The sequence below is a fragment of the Asparagus officinalis genome, chromosome 9 (genome assembly GCF_001876935.1).
Source record: "Asparagus officinalis chromosome 9, Aspof.V1, whole genome shotgun sequence".
NCBI lineage: Eukaryota > Viridiplantae > Streptophyta > Magnoliopsida > Asparagales > Asparagaceae > Asparagus > Asparagus officinalis.
Window position 1 is genome coordinate 32,357,515 of NC_033802.1, and position 17,886 is coordinate 32,375,400.

Genomic DNA, 17,886 nt, shown 5'->3' on the forward strand with positions numbered 1-17,886 from the left:
CTAGCGAATAACATCACAACTAAACCCATGGGAGAGGGGCTCATTACATATAGAAAATATAGTTAATACATATATACATGAAATCATTGATCCTAACAATAAGAGGATTTTAGTATTTTGGAAATTACAACACGAGCATATGTACGTCGAGCAAAATAATCTAAACAAGGAAACCCTCATGTATATACCTTGTATCTCAAATTGTAAATCCCTAAATACCAAACCCAAGATCTAATACAGGAACAATAATATAAAGAAGACTAACCCATCTCAGAACTCAAATACCATGTCATGTTAAAACCCACATAAGTGTCATGTCCAGCCTATGTAAGTGTAAGTGTCATACTCAAGGTTTAAATAGGTGTCCAACCTATGGACTAAGACTAGGTGTAGTGGATGCCCAACACATGGACTATATATATAAATTATCCAACACATGGACTGAATGATGAATGTCCAACACATGGATTGAATATAATGAATGTCCAACACATGGACTGAATATGATGAATGTCCAACACATGGACTGCACATAATAATTGCCCAACACATGGACTGAATGAAATGTGTAGTATATCGATGAGATATATGAAAAGGATGCATATACATTAATTTCACACGTGTCTCGGTGTGCAAATCTCAACTCATGTTAACAAGCCATCTCACATATGAAGATACATAATAAATAATAATTTCTAACGCTAAATATTCGAGGCGACTCCTCATTCACATTAAAGCACACAACAAAAGTAAACATGTACAAACTGTGCCGGCGATCAACCGAAACAGGCAGAAACCCTTCACATGTTTCTGTCTGCTTCAAAACAAATCTAGAAGTGATATCATTATTTTCCAGGCATAATATTACTGATATCAACATATATGAAACAACATGAAATAAAATATTAGCATGTAAATATATTGTCGAAACCCTAAACATTTATATACACATGTTTAAACATTTTAAAAGCAAAAACTTGTGATTTAATTTATAATTAAAAAATTTTAGATCTGAAATTTATCAAGGTTACTGTTGTAATCAATTAGAAAATTATGATAATGTATTCTCACTTCATAAGTTATAAAGATTTATCTTTTGTACACTAAAAATATATTTTAGGCTCGAAAAATCCGAATAAAACTTAATAAAACGTGAAAAATAAAAGGGTACAGAGTTGGGCGAGATGTTACTCGCCTCAAATGCTAAAAAAATCCTACCATGTGAAAGAGAACCAAAACATTAAGAATTAAGCGGAAATATCCTCATTCTAGAGTTAAATCTAAATATAATCATACAAATAATCACACACATAAATCAATCCACTTCCTCAATAGGTGCAGGCAGTCACGCTGCATAACATCTTCACGCTCCCAAGAATCGTCCTCGATGTCTACACTTAACCATCTAAAATGTAAATACCCCCACTTAACCCCTAACTAAATGGAACAAGTACATCAAGCAAAAAATCCAAACAAGGAACCCCTCATATATATACCATGTGTTCCGAGTATTTAGTAGTTAAGTGTTAATACCCTCATTTTAGTGTTAAGTATAAACATCACCATACATGTAATCCATAAGTCATATATAAGTCATACAAAAATTTAATTTACCTGTTCAAACATGTGCGGGTAGTCGCGATGCATGTCCTCTTCACGCTCCCAAGAAATCTCATCAACGCCTCTTCGGTTCCACTGAACTTTCACCAAAGGAATTACCTTGTTTTTAAGTCTCTTGTCCTCTCTGGCAAGTATACCAACTGGAATCTCAATAGTAGTCAAATCATCCTGAATCTCAATCTCTGGTGCAACCAACACTCGTTGTTGCTCCTCATCATGTAAGTGCTTCTTGAGCATAGAAACATGAAATACATTGTATATACTAGACATTGATGCTGGAAGATCTAGTCTGTATGACACGGGTCCAATGCGCTCTAAAATCTGGTAAGGTCCAATATACCTTGGTGCAAGCTTTCCCCGCCTTCTGAATCGTTGAACGATTTTCATGGGCGATACCTTCAGCATAACTGAATCTCCAATCTAAAACTCCAAAGTTCTTTGTCTCTTATCTGCATAGCTCTTTTGCTGACTCTAAGCGGTTATAATCCGCTCTCTGATCAATGCTACCTTTTCAGTGGTCTACCTCACAAGCTCTGGCCCAAGCATCAAGCTATCCTCTGGTTCTGCTCAATATATCGGTGATCTATAAGGTCTCCTGTACAATGCTTCGTACGGGGCCATACCAATTGTCGCTTGATAACTATTGTTATAAACGAACTCTATCAGTAGAATATGATCCTCCCAGCTACCCTAAAAGTCAATGACACAAGCTCGTAACATGTCTTCCAACACCTGATTTACTCTCTTCATCTAACCATCTGTCTGTGGTTGGAATACATTGTTGTATGATAGTCTGCTGCCAAAAGAATCCTGGAAACTCCTCTAGAAGTGCGAAGTGAACAATAAACCTCGATCCGATACAATCGTGTCTAGAACTCCATGAAGTCGAACTATCTCCCAAACAAATATCCTCGCATATGTCTCAGTTGTGTATGTAGTCTTCGCTGGAAAAAAATGTACTGACTTTATCAACCGGTCCACTATCACCCAAACAAAATCATTCCCCTTCCTCGACTTCGGCAACCCTACAATGAAGTCCACAGAAATATTCGCCTACTTCCACTCTGGGATGGGTAAAGGCTGAAGTGTTCCTGCCGGCCTCTGATGTTCTGCCTTCACCTACTGACAGGTAAAACACTTAGCCACATACTCTGCAATCTCTCTACACGTACCACTCCACCAGAAGTATCTCTTCAGGTCCTTGTACATCTTAGTGGTCCCTGGATGTACTATGTACCGAGTACGATGTGCTTCATCAAATAACTCCCTCTTTAGCTCGGCACTGGATGGCATAACCAGCCTACCCTTCATCCGTAGACCTCCATCTACTCCAATGGTCCAATCAGTCTTTGGCTCTTTGGTAATCTCCTCCTTTCGGATTTGAATCCAAGAGTCTTCCAGCTGAGCTCTGACAACTCTGTTATTCTAACATGGCTGCACTGACACAGCTCCCAAAAATACACTGGTTCCACAAATCTTGGGTCTAAAATCAAACTGGCTAAGAGTAAGAAAATCTCGATACAATGAGCATCTCAAAGCCGAAACCCGATATCGACGCTTCCTGCTTAAATCATCTGCTACGACGTTTGCCTTCCCCGGATGATACTGAATCATGAACTCATAATCCTTAATAAACTCAATCCACCTCCTCTGTCTCTGGTTGAGCTTCTTCTGAGAGAAAAGATACTTCAGACTCTGATGGTCTGTGAACAACTCAAACTACACTCCATACAAGTAGTGCCTCCATGACTTCAGTGCAAATACCACTGCTGCTAACTCCAAGTCATGAGTGGGATAGTTCTGTTTATGTACCCTCAATTGTCATGAGATATATGCTACCACCCTCTGAGTCTGCATCAAGACGCCTCCTAAACCTGCCTATGATGCATCTGTGTAGACCACAAATGTCTTGTCACTGCTCGGAATAGTCAAAACTGACACTGTAGTCAACTTAGTCTTCAAGGTATCAAAGGCCTTCTAGTACTTCACGCTCCAAATAAACTATACACCCTTCTTCGTAAAGCATGTAAGCGGTGTCGAAATCTTCGAAAAGTCCTGGATGAACTTCCTATAATAGCCGGCTAAACCCAAAAAGCTACGAATCTCAGTCACTGTTTTCGACGGTTTCCAATCAAGAACTGCTGTAACCTTAGCCAGATCTACTGCTATGCCCTCTTTACTAATGACGTGGCCGAGAAATCTGACTTTTGAAAGACAAAATTCACACTTGCTGAACTTGGCATATAACTGATGATCCCGCAGAGACTTCAAAGCTAACCATAGATGCTGCTCGTATTCTGCCTCCAATCTCGAATAAATGAGAATATCATCAATAAAAACAATCACAAATTGCTCCAAGAAAGGACGAAAAACCCGATTCATCAAATCCATGAATACAGCGGGTGCATTGGTCAACCCAAATGGCATGACCATGAAATCGAAAGATCTATATCGAGTCAGAAAAGTGGTCTTGGGAATATCCATCTCCCGAACCCACAACTGATGATAACCAGAACGAATATCAATCTTTGAGAAATACTGTGCTCCCTGCAACTGGTCGAACAAGTCCTTAATCCTAGGTAATGGGTACTTATTCCTGATAGTAACCTTATTCAACTCTCTATAATCAATACACAAACGCATACTACCATCCTTCTTCTTCACGAAGAGAACCGATGCTCACCATGGAGACCGACTCTAACGAATAAAACCCTGAGCTAATAACTCATCCAACTGGGTCTGAAGCTCCCTCATCTCAGCTGGTGCCATATGATAGGGTGCGCAGGATATCGGGGCTGTGCCCGGCTGCAACTCAATACAAAACTTAACCTCTCTCACAGGAAGTAACCTAGGTATGTCCTGAAAGACATTTTGATACTATGAGACAACTCTAGTCTCTAATAAATCAATACTCTGATCCCGTCACATCACCTCCTCGATGTACGCCAGAAACGACTCCGCAAAATGGTTGCCCTGAGAGGTGGCTACAATCATCTCAGACCCATCGGACGATCACAAATTGACTGTCTTCGCAAAATAGACAATACTAACATGGTAGAAAGATAACCAATCCATACTAAGGATAACATCAAACTCGGACATATGCAACACTATCAAATCGACAACGAACTCCGACTCGTCTAAACTGATGGTACATCTCCTACAAACACTCTCCAGAAGCGATACCTCACCTAAAGGGGTGGAAACTGATAAAGGGGTGTCTAGAGGCTGAGCTATGAGCTAGAGTCTAGATATAAAAGCATACAAAATGAAGGAATACGAAGCTCCTGAATCGAAGAGAATACGGGTGGGAAAGGAATTCACAAGGAACGTACCCTCCATTACGGCTCCGCTGGCTCCATGATCACGCGAAACTACCGCATACACTCTACCAGTGGCTGAAGACTGGTCTACCACTGATGCTGGAGAATACGGGACTATCTGCCCCTGAGGAACTTCCTGAACTGCGCGAACCTATCCCTTAATCATCTGAGCTGTTGGCAGTGACTCAAGCCTCATCTGCTGGCCCTGACCTCTGCCCTGAAGTCGCTGCTGCTACTGATTCGGACCCTTTCCCTGCTGAGCTCCTGTTGGTGCGCTGCGGCACTCCGATGCCTTGTGTCCGACCTTACGACAGTTATAGCAAATTCCCCTAAAACTTGCGCTGCTGATGCGCTCTCTGATCCTGCTGGGGTCCCTTCTTATGAGGGCCCTGATGCTACTGCTGAGGTCTAGAAAAAGGTCTCTTGTTCTTACCCTTATCCCGGGTCTGTCCTGTCTTAGCTTTCCCTTCCTTGTCTTTCTGAAACATGACCATCTTAATTTCCTGTGAAGTGGCGGCCTCATCTACCTCTCATAACGAATAAAACTTCCTCGAGACGAGGTATCGACGAAAATTAGGGTGAAGCCCTGCTAGAAACATCTGAGCCTGACTCTCTCCTGTCTGCCACATATCCGTGAAGTGCAGCAACTCCATAAACTTGCTCTCAAAGTCAGCTACTGTCATGTCCCCCTGAGTCAATCGGGACAACTCAAGCTCATTCCCAGTCCGTGCTGCAGAAGAAATGTACTGCCCGTCAAAGAAATATACAAAATCCTCCCATGTGAGGGTCATCCTATGCTCTGGAGTAAACTGGAGTCGGTACCATCTCCCGGCGTCTCCTTTCATACTGTAAGATGCCAATCTCTGCTTCTGAACTGAGTCCACATTGAGTATGTCAAGTACATTACTCACATCCTCCTTCCACTTATGGGCTACAAGAGGGTCTGATGACCCCTAGAACTCCGGTGCCCTCATCTTTTGGTACCTCTCTACCATACAGAGCCAAGCCTCCTGCTCTGTGGCTTTATTCGGGATTGCTGGTGGAATAGCTGCAGGTGTGATCTCTGGGGATCTCTCTCTGATAGGAAGGACTGGTATCCCCTGCGGCTGAGCTACCGGTGGTGGTAGTGATGTGATATGATTCTCCACAAGCTCCTAAATTGCTGTCATCCTAGCTATAAGGGGAGCTATGATATCTACTAGGTACTGGGGTGCCTGTTGCAGCTCAGCTGGTGCGTGCTATGGCTCGGGTTAAGCTTGTTGTGATATATATATACATAATGTATCACAATACGATTTTCACAACATTTACTATTCACACAAATACTTAAATTTACACAAAATAATTGTCATAAAAAAAATATTCTCAAACTTTTAAGTTATACGCATATATCATCCTCACTCATACTAGGAAATCCTTAGCGGACTCTATACATGAATCCTAATAAACTCTATCCTAGCTCCACGATTCGACACATGATGATCCTAAGGATATTGAAACTAGAGTTCTGATACCAACTGTGATGCCCATGGGTTCACACAAGGCTACAGTCCGGGGTGAAACCAGGAATGTCAAACCTACCATGCACCACACCGTGCAATAACATCTTTCACCATCACAATTACTATCTCTCTAGTATAGTCAACAATAGGTGTAAGTACAAAAGCAAGTAAAAGATAATATAAGAGATATATAATGAAATAATAAAGATAAAAATAATATTTTATCATCCAACATACAAAAATATAAAGTGAATCTCTGAAATAACTAGTCTGGAGATCTCAATAAGTCTCAAATACAGAATATCTGATAAAAGGAAATAAGGCACACAGTCTTTACAACTTCTAGAACATAACTCTCAAATGTCTAAATAAAATGTCTACAGTAGAGCTCCATAAATAAAATAAAACAACAAATGAAAGATGGACGCTAATAAGTATCGCCATCAAACTGCGACTCTCCGTGCACCTGACTCGTTACCTGAAATAAGAGGGGACAACGAGTGTCAAAGTGCTAGCGAGAAACATCACAACCAACCCCAAGGGAGAGGGGCTTGTTGCATATATAAAATACAGTTAATACATATATACATGAAATCATTGATCCTAACAATAAGAGGATTTTAGTATTTAGGAAATTACAACACGAGCATAGGTACGTCGAGCGAAATAATCCAAACAAGGAAACCCTCATGTATATACCTTATATATCAAATTGTAAATCCCTAAATACCAAACCCAAGATCAAATATAGAAACAATAATATAAGGAAGACTAACCCATCTCAGAACTCAAATACCATGTCATGTCAAAACCCACATAAGTGTCATGTCCAGCCTATGTAAGTGTAAGTGTCATACTCAAGGTCTAAACGGGTGTCCAACACATGGACTAAGACTAGGTGTAGTGGATGCCCAACACATGGACTGCATATATAAATTGTCCAACACATGGACTGAATGATGAATGTCCAACACATGGACTGAATATAATGAATGTCCAACACATGGACTGAATATGATGAATGTCCAACATATGGACTGCACATAATAATTACCCAATATATGGACTGAATGAAATGTGTAGAATATCGATGAGATATATGAAAAGGATGCATATACACTAATTTCACACATGTCTCAGTGTGCAAATCTAAACTCATGTCCGTAATCCATCTCACATATGAAGATACACAATAAATAATAATTTCTAACATCAAATAATCGAGGTGACTCCTCGTTCACATTAAAGCACATAACAAAAGTAAACATGCACAAACTGTGGCGGCGATCAACCAAAGCAGACAGAAACCCTTCACAGGTTTCTATCTGCTTCGAAACAAATCTAGAAATGACATCATTATTTTCCAAGCATAATATTACTAATATCAACTTATATGAAACAACATGAAACGAAATATTAGCATGTAAATATATCGTCGAAACCCTAAACATTTATATACACATGTTTAAACGTTTTAAAAGCAAAAACTTATGATTTAATCATGATTAATAAATTTCAGATCTAAAATTTGTCAAGGTTACTGTTGCAATCAATTAGAAAATTATGATAATGTATTCTCACTTCATAAGTTATAAAGATCTATCTTTTGTACACTAAAAATACGTTTTAGGCTCGAAAAATCCGAAAAAAACTTAATAAAATGTGCAAAATAAAAGGGTACAGAGTTGGGTGAGATATTACTCGTCTTAGATGCTAAAAAACTCCTACCACGTGAAAGAGAACCAATCCCCTTCGCTGCACTGCACAAAACCCGCTGAAAAATCCTCCGAAATCCCTTAAAATTGCTAAAGGAAAGAACTAGGGCTTGAGAGAGGGGAAAAGGGGCTACTAGGGTTTGGAATACAGGAGAAAAGAGGTGTTTTTTGTGTTTAAACATGTGTATATATGACAGCAAACTCGAAAAACTACAGCCCAAAACCCAAAACTCGAAACTGGAAAACTCAGTCTGATTAGAAACATACTCTTTTGTATTTTGGCTGTAACTTTCGTATCCGACCTCAGAATGAGGTGATTAAAGATTTGATGGAAATATACTGAAGATATCTACAACTTTTTTATTTTACATTTTTTTATATTCGCGACGTATTAGTGTGTAAAATAGAAAATCTCTCCACTGGTCATAAATTTCCAGATTTATACATCGAGCATGATTTGTGCATTTGCTTTTATATATATACATATATTCATTGAATGGATCTCAAATCAATTTTTAACATACTCAAACATCATAATATGTTATTTATAAATATATTACATATTTATTATTATTTATCACAAAATATTCAAAATTTTGGGGTTTTACACGTACCAAGCCCAGAATTAGCCCTACGATCTGTGCACGTATTCGATCGACCGGTCTTGCACCGCGGTCGACCTAACAACTCCAAAACCAACTCCCTATGTCCAAAATTCCTGTCCTTGACCAAATCCTTCGCCAAATTTACACATGCATACTTCTTTCTTTCCCATTTCACGTAACTCTTTGCGGTTGGCATTAGAAAAATCAAGTTTATCAAAAGGAAGAATTGGCCGACTAATACATCAAAGAAATGCTTAAAAAATAAATTTAAAATTAAATTATTTTTAGGATGTAGAATCCCATTATATATAGCCCATAAGTGTTGAGTCTAGAATTTTTATCTGTAATCAATTCTTACTCTGTTCCATTGAAGAGTTATTGACCTAAGCAGGGATTAGACAGTATTTATTAGAGAAAAGAATCTAGTTAAATTCTATATATATTCTTTTTTAGAACTGAATATATGAAAGTTTAATTATTACCTTCTTTATATATAAAGAGAAATTGGTGGAATTCCTAAAGACAAAGAAAATTAACATGTGTCATATTATAAACACACAAAAGTTGAGATTGAAATTACCCTGGGGGATAGGGTAATCAAACAATAATGTGCAACTAATAAAAAATCAATGCAATTTAAGACACAAATGTAGTAATAAGGCAATAATTTAAAAGAGAGAGTTAGAGATAGTTAGTCAAGTGAGATGAACGATGTGCTCACGAGATTTGGTCCTCTCGACCTACGTCCCTGACCACCTCTCCCGATGGTAATCCACTACATAACCCGGTTTGGAAGCTGGAACTTCTTCACAATGATCTCTCCAAGATCAAACTCTCCACACAATGATCTCCTCGAGATCTAGCTCTCCACACAATACAAGTTGAAGAAAAAAAAATTCTCCCTTACAATATTCCTATAGCAATGATGAAGAGATAAACAATTGAAGCTCAGGGGTTTGTGGGATGTGAAAGTGAAAACTAAAAATTAAGAACTTGAGAATGAGAGAAAGTTAAAGCTTAAAAAGTCTCAAAAACAATCTTAAATGTTTTCTCTTTGTTTTCGTGAATTTCTTGGTTGATTCAATAAATGAGAGCTGAGCGGTATTTATCGTTTCTCAAGACAATAGCCAAAATCAAAAGAAATATAAAAACCAAAGAAAATCCCCCAAAATCAGGAAAACTGGAAACTAGCCATTACTGTTTACGGTGCTATCGGTCGACTGGTCAAAGAAATCGGTCGACCGATCAGTCGACCGCTGGGCAGACTGGAAAGCAAACGGTTCTATCGATCGACCGATGAACTTGTATCGGTCGATTGATGAGCTCGTTCCGATCGACTGATGTGACGCCCCTGTGTTCACACAAGGCTGCAGTCCAAGGTAAAACCAAGAATGTCAAACCTGCCATGCACCACACCGTGCAATAACATGTTTCACCATCATAATTAACATCTATCTAGTAGAGTCAACAACTGGTGTAGGTACAAAACAGGTAAAAGATAATACAAGGAATACTGATGAAATGATAATAGTCACATAAATATCTCATCATCTAACGTACAGAAATACATAGTCAAGATCTGAGTAGATCACATAAATATCTCATCATCTAACGTACAGAAATACATAGTCAAGATCTGAGTAGACAAACTGGAATACCCAACAAGTCTCAAATACAAATATCTGGCAAAAAGGAAATAAGGCACACAGCCTTTACAACTTCTAGAACAAGACTCTCAAATGTCTAAATAAAAATCTACTGTGGAACTCCAAAAGAAAATATATAACTAAATAGACGGCGGAGGCTAAAATGCATCCCCATCAACCTGCGACTCTCCAGCTCCTGGCTCATTACCTGAAAGGGGGAGGGACAACGAGCGTCAAAGCGCTAGCGTGTAACATCACAACCAACCCCAAGGGAACATGGCTCGTTGTATAAGAAAATACAATTAATATATAAGAGATCTAAAATCATTGATCTTACTAAAGGGGGTTTTAGTATTTAGAAATTTACAACACGAGCATAGGTACGTCGAGCGAAATAATCCAAACAAGGAAACCCTCATATATATACCTTGTATCTCAAATTGCAAATCTCTAAACACCAAACCCGAGATTCTAGTACAGTAACAATAATAAAAGAAATACGACAAAACACCAGAGCATAAATACAGTGTTGTGACATAGCCAACATGAGTATCATGTTATTACTTACATGAATATCATATCAAAATCTACATAAGTGTCATGTCAAACTCATATGAGTGACATGTCAGAAAATGATTAAGTGTCCAAAACATAGACTATATAAATTAAACGTCCAACCCATAGACTGCGTGAAGTAAATGTCCAACTCATAAACTGAATATAACCGTTGTCCAACGCATGGACTGGATGTGACCGTTGTCCAACGCATGGACCGGATGTGACCATTGTCCAACGCATGGACCGGATGGTAATGCATATCCAGCACGAGGATTAAATATCAATGCATGTCCAACACGAGGACTAAGTGGGAAGGGTGTCCAACACGAGGAATAAAAGGTAATGCTTATCCAACACGAGGACTGAGAAATGGTGAAAATATCGCTGAGATACATAGTGAAATCTACCTATATCAATTCACAATCAAATCAGTGTGTATATCCACATTTGGCACCCTCAGGTCATCTATCATGCATGGATACATAATAAGACTAAAAACCAGAGTCATATGATCCAGGAAAAATCTCAAATATGAGAAAAATACACAGAATAGGAAAATTGCAACAGACAGTGCGTCGGTCGACCGACTCGGTCGACCGACTCGGTCGACCGTACACTGATACGAGCCTGGCGGTCGACCGCTAGGCATTTCGGTCGACCGGCAGAACGTCGCGGTCGACCGGTGCAGTCGACCGCAGACAAATTCTGCCCCTACAGCGAGCTCAGTGGTCGACCGCACCGGTCGATCGCCAAGCAGACAGAAACCCAATCTGGGTTTTCTATCAGCTGTTAAACCTGTAAACACGAAAATTTTTATTTGATATTAAAATACTAATGTTTCTAATAATCATATAACTATATACGAAGAAAACATTGGTGAACTTTATTACCCAAAACATTGGTGGACTTTTTATAAACTGAAACACAAGATTTTCGCATCATATGCTATAAAGAACATATTTTTATACTCACATATACGTTTTCGGCTCAACAAATCCCATTAAAACTGATTAGAAAACTTTTAAGAACATAGGAGAGGACTGGACGAGATGTTACTCGCCTGAGGGGGTATTGTAGAACTCCTGAACACGCGTGAGCATGCTCCTCCTTCGATAGAATCGCTCCAAATCCCGCTGAAACCCTTCGAGAATCCTCAAAAATCGCCAAGAACGGATCTAGGGTTTGGGAGAGAAGAGGGGGGCTTATAGGGTTTGTAAAACAGAAGAAAAGAGGTGATTTTCTTGATATAACATGTATATATATAGCAGCAAACCCGAAACCCGAAACCCGAAACTGGAAATTCTGTCTGACTAGGAACATTCTTTTCGGTATTTTAGCTATAACTTTCTCATATGACCTAGGAATAAGGTGATCTAAGATTTGTTGGAAAGCTCTTGAAGAGACCTATAACTTTGGCATTATACACTTTTCCATATTCTTAATGAATCAGTGTGAAAAACATAGAAACTCTTAACTGGTCAAAATTCCCAGATTCTCACTCTTGGCCTTTGTGCATGATTTGTGTATTTGTACTCACATATATACATATATACATTGAATTGATCTCAAATAAATTCCTAGCATACTCAAACATCATAATATATTATTTATAAATGTATAACATATTTATTACTATTTATTATAAAGTATTCAAATTTTCAGGGTTTTACATTCTCCCCCCCTTAAAAGAATTTCGTCCTCGAAATTCAGAAATCATACTTAAGCAAATAATAATACTATAAAAGCACGTAGATGGTCAAATTCAACCCGCAAACATAAACATCTCAGAATATTTACTCTTGATAAGCATATATGGATATTTATATTTAACAGTCCAGGATAACTATATTCCCACTCAAACATCGGGTGAAAAATCCAAACAAGGAACCCCCCATATATATACCATGTATTCTGAAAGATTAAGAATTAAGTGAAAATATCCTCATTCTAGCGTTAAATCAAAATATAACCACACAAATAATCGTACACATAAATCAATACACTTCCTCAATAGGTACCGGAAGTCGCGCGGCATAACATCTTCGCGCTCCCAAAAATCATCTTCGATGTCTACACTTAACGATCAAAAATGTAAATACCCCCACTTGGCCCCTAATTAAATGGAACAAGTACATCAAGCGAAAAATCCAAACAAGGAACCCCTCATATATATACCATATGTTCCAAGTACTTAGGAGATAAGTGTTAATACCCTCATTTTATTGTTAAGTATAAACATCACCATACAGGTAACCATAATCCATAAACAAGTCATACAAAAATTTAATTTACTTGATCAAACAATTGTGGGTAGTCGCGATGTATATCCTCCTCGCGCTCCCGAGAAACCTCCTCAACTCCTTTCCGATTCCACTGAATTTTCACTAAGGGAAAAATATCTTGTTTCTAAATTTCTTGTCTTCTCTAGCAAGTATACAAACTGGGATTTCGATCATAGTCAAATCAACCTGAAGCTAAATCTCCGATGCGTTCAACACTCACTACTGCTCTTATCATGAAATTGCTTCTTGAACATTAAAACATGAAATACTTTATGTACACTAGACATCGGTGCTGTAAAGTCTAGTCCATATGAAATAGCTCCAATAAGCTCCAAAATCCGAAACGGTCCAATATATCTCAGCTCAAGCTTCCCCCGTCGCCCAAATCGCTGTACGCCTTTTATAGGCGATACCTTCAGCATGACTGTCTCCCACCTGAAACTCCAAGGGTCTTCGCCTCTTATCGGCATAGCTCTTCTGCCGACTCTGATCTGCTAGCATCCTCTCTCTGATCAAGGCTATTTTTTCAGTAGTCTGCCTCACCAACTCCGGCCCAAGCATCAAGCTATCCTCCAGCTCGGCCTAACATATCGGTGACCTACAAGGTCTCCCGTACAATGCTTCATACGGGGCCATATCGATCGTCTCTTGATAACTATTGTTATAAGCGAATTCTACCAATGATCCTCCCAGCTGCCTTGGAAGTCAATAACACATGCCCTCAACATGTCCTCTAACATCTGATTCACCTTCTCCGTCTGACCATCCGTCTGGGGGTGGAATACACCGCTATAAGATAGCCTGCTGCCAAATGATTCCTAGAAACTCCCCATAAAATGTGAAGTGAAAACCGATTCTCGATCCAATACGATCATGTCCGGAACTCCGTGAAGTCGAACTATCTCACGAATGAAAATCCTCGCATAAGCCTCGGCTGTATAAGTAGTCCTCAGTGGAATGAAATATGCCGACTTCGTCAACCGGTCCACTATCACCCAAAATGAATCATTCCCCTTCTTCGACTTCGGCAACCCCACAATAAAATCCATAGAAATGTCTGCCCACTTCCACTCTGGAATGGGTAAAGGCTGAAGTGTCCCTACCGGTCTCTGATGCTCCGCCTTCACCTGCCGATAGGTAAAACATCTAGCCACATACTCTGCTATCTCCTTCCGCATACCACTCCACCAAAAGTGTCTCTTCAAATCCTTGTACACCTTGGTGGTTCCTGAATGCACTGTGTACCGAGTACGGTGTGCCTCATCAAATAATTCTCTCTTCAGCTCTGCATTGGCTGGCATAACCAATCTACCCTTCATCCGTAGACCTCCATCAGCTCCAATGGTCCAATCAGTCTTAGGCTCTTTGGAAATCTCCTCCTTTCGGATTTGAATTCAAGAGTCTCCTAACTGAGCTCTGACAACTCTGTCACTCTAAGATGGCTGCATCGTCACAGCTCCTAAAAATGCACTGGTTCCTCCAATCTCGGTTCTAAAATCAAACTGGTTAAGAGTGATAAGATCCCGATGCAATGAACACCTCAAGGCTGAAATCTGATGTCTACGCTTCCTACTTAACGCATCTGCCACGACATTCGCCTTCCCCGGATGATACTGGATCGCGAACTCGTAGTCATTAATAAACTCAATCCACCTCCTCTGTCTCTGGTTGAGTTCCTTCTGGGAAAAGAGGTACTTCAGACTCTGATGGTCTGTGAATAACTCAAACTGCACCCCATATAGGTAGTGCCTCCAAGACTTCAGTGCAAATACCACTGCTGCCAACTCCAAATCATGAGCGGGATAGTTCTGCTCATGCACCCTCAACTACCGTGAGATATAAGCTACTACCCTCTGAGTCTGCATCAATACGCCTCCTAAGCCTGCCAATGATGCATCTGTATATACGACGAATGTCCTGTCGCTGCTCGGAATGGTCAAAACCGGCGTTGTAGTCAACTTAGTCTTCAATATATCAAAGGCCTTCTAGCACTCCATGTTCCATATAAACGGTACACCATTCTTCATAAGGTGTGTAATAGGCGTCGCAATCTTCGAGAAGTCCTGAATGAACTTCCTATAATATCCAGCTAGACCCATAAAGCTGCGAATCTCTGTCACCGTCTTCGATGGCTCCCAATCAAGAACTGCCGTGACCTTAGCCGGGTCCACTGCTATGCCCTCTCTACTGATGATGTGGCCAAGGAATCTGACTTCTGAAAGACAAAATTCGCATTTGCTGAACTTGGCATACAACTGATGCTCCTGAAGAGTCCTCAATGCTATCCGTAGATGCTCCTCGTGATCCGCCTCCGATCTCGAGTAAATGAGAATATCATCGATGAAAATGATCACGAACTGATCTAAGAAGGGACGGAAAACCCGATTCATCAAGTCCATGAATACTGCAGGTGCATTGGTCAACCCAAATGGCATAACCAAGAACTCGAAAGAACCATATCGAGTAAGAAAGGCGGTTTTGGGAATATCAATCTCCCTAACCCGCAACTAATGATAGCCAGAACGAAGATTAATTTTCGAGAAATACTGCGCACCCTGCAACTGGTCAAAAAAGTCATCAATCCTAGGTAGTGGGTACCTATTCCAGATAGTGACCTTGTTCAACTCTCTATAATCTATGCATAATCTCATACTACCGTCCTTCTTCTTCACGAAGAGGACCGGCGCGCCCTACGGAGAATGACTCTGGCGAATAAAATCCTTAGCTAAAAACTCATCCAACTGGGTCTGAAGCTCCCTCATCTCAGCTGGTGTCATACGATAGGGTGTGCAGGATATCGGGGCTGTGCCTAGCTGCAACTCAATACAAAACTCCACCTCTCTCACCGGAGGTAATCCAGGTATGTCCTGAAAGACATCCTGATACTCTGAGACAACTCTAGTCTCCAATAACTCAACACCCTCATCCCGTCGCATTACCTCCTCGATGTACGCCAGAAATGACTCCGCAAATCGGTTGCCCTGAGAGGCGGCTACAATCATCTCGGACCCGTCGGACGCTCGCAACTTGACTGTCTTCGCAAAGCAGTCAATACTAACATGGTAGGAAGACAACCAATCCATACCAAGGATAACATCGAACTCGGACATACGCAACACTATCAAATCAACTATGAACTCCGACTTGTCTAAACTGACGGTACACCTTCTACAAATGCTCTCCAGAAGCGATACCTCTCCTAAAGGGGTGGAAACAGATAAAGGGGTGTCTAGTGGCTGAGCTACAAGCTGGAGTCTAGCCATAAATGCATGCGATATGAAGGAATGCGAAGCTCCCGAATCGAAAAGAATACGGGCGGGAAAAGAATCCACAAAGACCGTCCCCTCCACTACGGCTCCGCTAGCTCCCTGATCACGTGGAATAACCGCATAAACCCTGCCCGTGGCTGAAGACTGCTCTGCTGCTGGAGCTGGAGAAAATGGGACAATCCGCCCCTGAGGAAACTTCTGAACTGCTCGAACTTGCCCCTCAGTCTTCTGCTGCTGCTGAATTGGACCATTTCCCTTCTGAGCTCTTGTTGGTGCACTGCGGCATTCTAATGCCTTGTGTCCGACCTTGCGACAGTTAAAACAAGATCCCCGAAACTTTTGCTGCTGACTTGCTCTCTGATCCTGTTGAGATCCCTTCTTATGAGGGCTCTGCTGATGCTGTTGGGATCCAATCAAGGGTCTCTTGTTCTTGCCCTTGTCTCCGGCGTGCCCTCTCTTAGCACTCCATTCCTTGTCCTTCTGAAACTTAGCTGTCCCATTTTCTTGAGTTCAGCTACTAGTGGTGGTGGTGTAATATGATTTTCCACAAGCTCCTCGATTGCTGCTATCCTAGCGACTAGGGGAGCCATAAGATCTACCAGGTACTGGGGAGCCTGCTGCGGCTCAGGTGGATTTTGTTGTGGTTCAGCCTGTCCAGATCTCTGAGTACATGACCTATCATATTCTGACATCTCTGCTCAAAAGAAAATAAGGGTTTAGGAGTCAAAATAGACCTCTATAAATAGCGTATCACAATACAATTTTCACCTATATAGTATTTGCATAAATACTTTAAATTTATACAAAATAGTCGTCAAAAAAAAAATTTCAAATTTTGAGATATACGCATATATCGTCCTCACTCATACTAGGAAATCCTTACGGACTCTATACATGAATCCTAGGAAACTCTATCCTAGCTCCACGACTCGACACAAGATGATCCTAAGGATACTGGAACTAGAGCTCTGATACCAATTGTGACGCCCCTGGGTTCACACAAGGCTGCAGTCCAAGGTGAAACCAAGAATGTCAAACCTGCCATGCACCACACCGTGCAATAACATGTTTCACCATCACAATTAACATCTATCTAGTAGAGTCAACAACTGGTGTAGGTACAAAACAGGTAAAAGACATTACCAAGATATACTAACGGAATGATAACAGTCACATAAGTATCTCATCATCCCACATACAGAAATACATAGCCAAGATCTGAGTAGATAAACTGGAATACTCAACAAGTCTCAAATACAAATATCTGACGAAAAGGAAATAAGGCACACAGCCTTTACAACTTCTAGAATAATACCCTCAAATGTTTAACCTCACTACAGTGGAGCCCAAAGAAAAATAATACATA